The following is a 7,343-nucleotide window of genomic DNA, read 5'->3' as shown; positions in this document are numbered from 1 at the left end:
GAACTACCCCATTCTCCCATCTTACCTGGATGCCGCTAGGGGTGTGCTTTATTTATATCTGAGAAGTTCCATAAGCTTCCCCATACATCTTCGGAGAAAGGAAAGAAGTTTCAGATTTTTCTTAAAGTATTCGTCCTTTCATCCACTTACCTACTAACGTATTCATACATCACTTTTGTTTAACAACCACATCTCCTGTGTGGCTGAATCCACAGCGACCCAGAGGGAAGTATGAGAGCTGCCACCCTATTCTGCCCAGGCCTGACCAGGATCATAAAACACTCCTCCAGCCTGTGTGGGTGAGATGTGTGTGTGCACACATGTGCATGCCTGGGTGTATGCTTATAAGTATGTGCGCATGAATGTGTGCGTGTGGGGATAGTGAATATGTGCATGTGTTTGGGGGGAGGTGGAAGGGGCAACTGCTCCTGCCTAGGCTGTATGCTAGAGACCCCTGGTGCTGGAGCAGGAGAGTATCAGGCGCCCTGGCCAGCCTGGGAAGAAGCTAAACTGAGAGCACTGTTCTCATGTCCACAAGACGCTGGAAGCAGTGGTTGACACTGGACTTGGTCAATCAAGTATAAAAGAATTAATAGCTCCCTCTTGCCTTGCCTTTCTCCCACGTGGATGAGGACTCAACCATCTCATCCATACCCAAGGTCCCATCCTTGTCCTGCCAGTGCCCAGATAGACCTGCAGGACCCCTGAGGCTTTGAACCCTTTCAATCTCAGGCCACTCAGACCCTGAGCTATAGACAGGTGTTGTCATCCCCACTGGACCTGGAACTTCTCCAGGAGGACTCCTGCCACAGCCTGGCCAGTGTCTTCCTCTAGCACAAGCCAGGCCTCCAGCAAGGAGATGGCTGCTCCCTGTAGTGGCTGTGAGGGGAATAAAGTGGCTCTCGCAGCCCTGTGACCACACAGTCAGCCTGCAGGGCCCTCCCTTCCCCGCAGGGGCAGCTCTTCTCCCTAACGTGGAAGGGCTGGAGTCAGAGCTGGAGTTTCAGCCACACGCTAGGTGTAAATGTTAAAAAATGTTTGGGGAGAGAAGGAAGAATGAATGAATGAATGAATGAATGAATGAATGAATGAATGAAAAAATGTTAGGAAAATCCTGAAACTTCCTTTCTCTGCCCAAAGAGGTATTGAGAATCTTACTAAACTTCTCAGATATGAAACACTCCTTCCTCTTACCAAGGCCAAAAGCAGAGTTGTAGGTCTGACCATGTGATGGAAATAGGAATCTCTCCTGCCCTGCCTTGCCTATGGAATCCTCCAGTAGGCTCAGCCCTGTGCTAGAAGTTTCAACCTCAAGAAGTTCTCCCTAGGGGCACCTGGGTGGCTCAGTCGGTTAAGCATCTGACTCTTGATTTAGGCTCAGGTCATAATCTCAGGGATGTGAGATGGAGCCCTGCATTGGGCTCCCTGCTGGGCATGGAACCTGCTTAAGATTCTCTCTCCCTCTCTGTCCCTCTCTCCTGCTCCTGTGTGCACTCTCTTTAAAAAAAAAAAAAATTCTCCACAATTAGCAAGGGATATAAACACCCTATACCCATCTGACTTCCAAAATCATTTGGTGTACATTACTCAAGGACAAGCAGAGGAGGCCTGGGGCCTTGGTGTCCAAGAAGGAGGGGGACACCCCAAGTACTCTGCCTCCTCCAGTTCCTGCTCAAACACAAAGATGTCCTGGTTTCAGAACTTGTTCAATATCTATTTCATGGGTAGCTAAGTTGCATTTGGGAAGGAGATAGGGTGTCACAAGGGACCAGAAATGAAAGAAGCTACAGGAACAAATGGATTTAAGGGTATGGGAGTGGAGGCCTGAGGCCCATGGGAGTGGAGGCCTCAGGAGCTAAAATTGGACTTTCTACATCAAGGTAAGACCAGAAAATGGGTGGTCCCCTTGGGCAACCCCTCCCTCAAGCCCACCCCAGGGAGGACCACTGAACAGCCTTCTGCTGCAAGTCCTGGAGGACTCCAAGTCTACTGTGCGAGGGCAGCATCCCCACCTGTGCCCCCAGGACACTGACACCACACAGATGTGGAAACCTCAAACAGAGGAACTACCCTAAAACCAGGCTGAGATGGAAGCATCACTTAGAGCCCAAGAATAAAGCACCTGGAGGTAAGGTGACCAGACATTCTGTTTGTCATGGATGGTACCGGTTGTCCCAAGTGTGTCATTGTTTAATGGAGTTCTATTAAGAATTGCTTTAAAAGAAGCCAAGATCGGATCGGTATCCCTTTGCTTGTACTTCCATTTCAGCCCCAGTCGCATCTCTTGGTGTGTGAGTCACGTGTGCAGTGAACGAGTTTTCACTTAAACTCTGGGTTAAATCTGGAAGAGGAGGAAGGCTGACCCGCCTCGCCTTCCCAATCCTTTCCCACCCCACGGCAGCCCTCTCAGGGACACTGCATGCAGCTCCCCCTAGATGCTGAAATGCACACAGACAAGAGTCATTCCCCCCGCTGTGGTGGTGGAAGATACAGACTCAGTGTTTCTGTGGCTGCCAGGTGTGCCATGGCCTGCAGGGTACAGGAAGCCACAGGCCACCAGGCTCCAGGTCAGTGGGGGACAGTAGGAGTGAATGACAGGCACGAAGGCAGCCGTCTTCCTCCAGGCTTCATAGACACTCATGGGAGCAGCCTTGCTTCAGTGACTTTTCCACTTACTGTGTGGTATCAATCTACAGCTATTTATCTTAGTGTTTACTACTGCCTTCCATTTTTCAGTAAACCTTCAGTAGCAACGAGGTCTCCAAAAAAAAAAAAAAAAAGTGCATGAGTCATGAAAATGTAAATACATTTCCCTTTTTCAATAAAGTTAATGGCAAAACCGTAACATGCACAAAATGGTTATCAGCACTTACCATCTGCCCTGAGAACCACGGTGATGTCACTGACTACATAAAAAGCAGACACAGAGCTGCTCAGGAAGCATCAGCATCTAACTCAAAGGTCATTAGTGACTTTAAAAACATTGTCTAAAATCCTGATCAAACATTATTCTGGGCGTGTCTGTCAGGGTGTTTTTGAATGAGACTAATAGTTGGATCGGCCAGCTAAATAAAGCAGATTGTTCTCCCTAATGTGGGTGAGCCTCGTCCAGTCAGTTGAAGGGCTGAATAGAAACACTAAACTCCCGTCAAGTAAGAGAGCATGCCCCCTGCCTGACAGCATTTGAAAGGGAACATGAGCTCTTTCTGTTTCCACGGCAGCCTGCCAGCCTGAGACATCAGCTGTGAAGATTCGGGACTTGCCAGCTTCCAGAATCATGTGAGCCAACTCCTTATAATGCATCTCTTCTACGAGTACATATGATCTTCTATTGATTGGTTGGGTTTTTCTGGAGAACTCTGCTTAGTGTATTTGTTAATTCCAAATTCTCTTGCATACATGCTAAGAGTGAAGTGGTAGCTGTTTATTTGATAGCATCACTCAGAGAAGAACATCACATATGATGAAATAATGCCAGTTTTATATTTGTGGAATAAAATGCATAAATAGAAAAAAATCTGGTAATTTCAATAACAATTCACTTTTTTTTTCATCTAATTCAGACGATCAAAGTAAAGCTTCTAGAAATTCATTCTGTTCAAGGTGAACCATGTCTCAATATTGTGAATACTGCTGGAAATTCAGCTTTTTAGAAGTTCAGCAGGACAGACCCAAGTGATTGTTTCTGAGGTACTAGTATCACTTCAAATATACAAATGTTGTTAGAAGGGATATTCTCACTAAATTAAAAAAAAAACAACAACAACAACACCTCTAGAGCAGAAGCTGGGCCTCCAGAGGTCTGACCTGCATCAACAGGGTCAGAAAGTGTTAGAAATGAGGGTGGAAGTGAGAATGGTGAAAATTAACAAGACAGGAAACAACAAATGTTGGAGAGGATGCGGAGAAAGGGGAACCCTCTTACACTGTTGGTGGGAATGTGAAATGGTGCAGCCACTCTGGAAAACTGTGTGGAGGTTCCTCAAAGAGTTAAAAATATACCTGCCCTACGACCCAGCAATTGCACTGTTGGGGATTTACCCCAAAGATTCAGATGCAATGAAACGCCGGGACACCTGCACCCCGATGTTTATAGCAGCAATGGCCACGATAGCCAAACTGTGGAAGGAGCCTCGGTGTCCATTGAAAGATGAATGGATAAAGAAGATGTGGTTTATGTATACAATGGAATATTCTTCAGCCATTAGAAACGACAAATACCCACCATTTGGTTCAACGTGGATAGAACTGGAGGGTATTATGCTGAGTGAAATAAGTCAATCGGAGAAGGACAATCATCATATGATTTCATTCATACAAGGAATATGAGGAATAGTGAAAGGGATTAAAGGGGAAAGGACAGAAAATGGGTAGGAAATATCAGAGAGGGTGACAAACCATGAGAGACTCCTAACTCTGGGAAACGACCAAGGGGTAGTGGAAGGGGAGGTGGGTGGGAGGATGGGGTGACTGGGTGACGGGCACTGAGGGGGGCACTTGACGGGATGAGTACTGGGTGTTATACTATATGTTGGCAAATTGAATTTAAATAAAAAAAATCCCCCCCCCCAAAAAAAAGAAAAAAGAAATGAGGGTGGAAGAGGGATGGGAGAAAGTGATGAGGAACTCCACACAACAGACTCAGATTCCTTCCACAAACACATTGCACTCAGAGCCAGTTGGGATTCATTGGTTCATCCCTCAAATATCACTTGACCAGCTGTACATACCGGATGCTGTTAGGCATTAGGGATTCAAGGGTAAACAAGATAGACAAGGCTCCCATCTTTGAGCTCATGTTCAAATGCAGAACATGAAGAAGCAACTAAATGAGCAAGATACCAACTAGGATGCGAGATATGAAGACCATAAATAGGTGCAGAATTGAAGTAATGTTGGAGTGACAGGAACTTTGTTACTGAGGTACATATAAGTGCCCATTTTATGCCAGACACTGGGATAGGTCGCAAATATAAAGAAATGAAAAAAGACTCAGTGCCCTAAATGAGCTTGCGGTCTGAACAGGAGGCAGATGTATACACATCTAATGGTAACACGAGGAAGAAGGAGATAAATGCGAAAATATACATACGAAGAGGGGAAGTTTAGTATTATAGGAGGGATCAAGGAGAGGTTCTCAAATGAAGGACAATGTGAAATGAGCTTTGAAAGATAACTAGGATTCTAACTGAGGGGAAATAGAAGAAGGCATGTTGTACAGAAAGAAAATAAAAGCATATTACAGGCTGTGGCTGGAGGAGAAAAGGGAGGAGCCAGGACAGCAAGCAGACTGTGCCAGCTGGTGGCAGGGATGGCACAATGGCAAGTGACAAACCCACACATGAAGCAGGGGAGGGTTATACAAAAAAAGGGAGAGAGCGTGGACTCCTGACCTGTGGGAAAAGGAGCCTTTAAAAGGTATGGCCAGGACAGGGGCGCCTGGGTGGCTCAGTCATTAAGCATCTGACTTTTGATTTTTGTTCAAATCATGATCTCAGGATTGTGAGTCAAGCCCCACATCAGGCTCTGCGCTCAGCACGGAAGTCTGATCCTCTCCCTCTGCCCCTCCTCCCTTCCTGGTACACTCTTGTGTGCTTGCTTTCTCTCTCTCTCTCTCTTGCTCTCCTTCTTGCACACACACATTCTCTCTCTCTAAAATAGACACGTGAAGTAAATCTTTTTTAAAAAAGAAAATACCTCATTTTTTTAAAGGCTTAGGCAGAGGAGTAAAATTATTGGAGGGACATAGAAGCTAGAAGGAGACCAGGAAGGAGGTTATTAAAATAATTCAAGCCAAGTATAATATTAACTATCAGGTGTGCAATACACAAATATTTAGTAGGTGCCTATTGTGTGCTAGCGACTATTCTGAGCCCTGAGAATACTACACCAAACAATAAAAAAAAAGTCACTGCTCAGGAAAGTGCTAATCTAGTGGGGAGACCATAAGAGAGAGAGAGAAAATGAATAAACAAGTAAAATTGGATATAACACATGGTGACAAGCTGTGTGTGTTGAACACATACCGTGTGTACCAGGCACTCTTGTAAGCACTTGTTATGTAGTCACATATTTTATTCTCATGACAATCCTATGATGTACGTACTAGTATGACATCATTATATAAATGGAAAAACTGTTGAGCAGGGGTTAAATAACATCAGGCAGCATAGAGCTCATACTCTTCACCTCCATGTTTTACTGCCTTTCATGTTGTCTTTGCATGTTGTAGAAGAGAAAGAGGAGAGATTGATTGAGAAGTTGCATCTTTATCTTGTCACCATTGAGGTGTCTCTCCCCTGTCAGTGGTTTGAGCCAATGTGCATACACCCATTATCTGACTGAGGTCAGTAAGACAGGGCAGGGAATGCTTCCCCCATGACAGATGAGAACATGGAGGCATGGACAGGTAAAATGATTGCCCAAGTTCACATGACTAATAGCTGGTGAAGCCTTAGCAGAAGCAACCAGAACTTCTGTCCTCTAGATGAGAGCTCTTGGCTCATCCACCTCCTCAAAGGACACAGTCCCTGTATAAGTGTATACCATCCAGTGCCCCTATATAATGGCTTCTGGTACAGAGCTCAAGTAGGTGCAGAACTCAAGTAATAAGCCACTCTTCTTGTTCAGGGCTCAGACATGGAATGAGGCCACAGCGTCTATTCTTCGATGCTGGAAAGCCATTTAGAGCCCAGGGAACTGGACGTCTTTAGTGTATGGAGGACACTCATGTTCAAAATCTGAACCAGGAGATAGCTGGTGGTTGAAACTCAAAGCCAGGAATAAGCTCCAGCCTTTGGGGCAGCTGAGATAGGCTGACAGCTTCATGGAATATCTACTACCACATGCTGAGATATGGCACTAGACAGCCAGCTCCTCAAAGGTCCATGTCATCCTGGACACCTCTTTTGAGCTACCTCTTCTCATGGCTTCATCTCTGATTTGAGCCAAAGCTACAAAAAACCCTTCCAGGCAGATTTTGTCCACTTTATGCCAACAACACCTCATCTTCAGCATATGCCAAATGTCTTCTGCTTTCTGCCTGGGGACCTCCCCGAGGTCATAGCATGGGGCACTATCAGGAACCCACATGGTACTCATGCATGCACATTCTAGAAGTACAGGAGGCTTAACATCCCATGGAACAACCCAGCTAGTTAGAAATGGGAACCCATGGCTAAATGCTTCTCCTTCCCATCCCTCAGGTGGACAATATTGAGACAAAATCTGTAGGGTTCCTCAGAAGGCCCCAGTGGGATCAAGCACCAGTCACCCACAGTGGTGGATGACTCAGAGGCACACCTTATATTGGTTTTCCTCCTTCTCTGTTTTCTTCTGTTTTG

Source organism: Canis lupus, chromosome 25 (genome assembly GCF_003254725.2).
Source record: "Canis lupus dingo isolate Sandy chromosome 25, ASM325472v2, whole genome shotgun sequence".
NCBI lineage: Eukaryota > Metazoa > Chordata > Mammalia > Carnivora > Canidae > Canis > Canis lupus.
Note: the sequence above shows the minus strand (reverse complement) of the source record.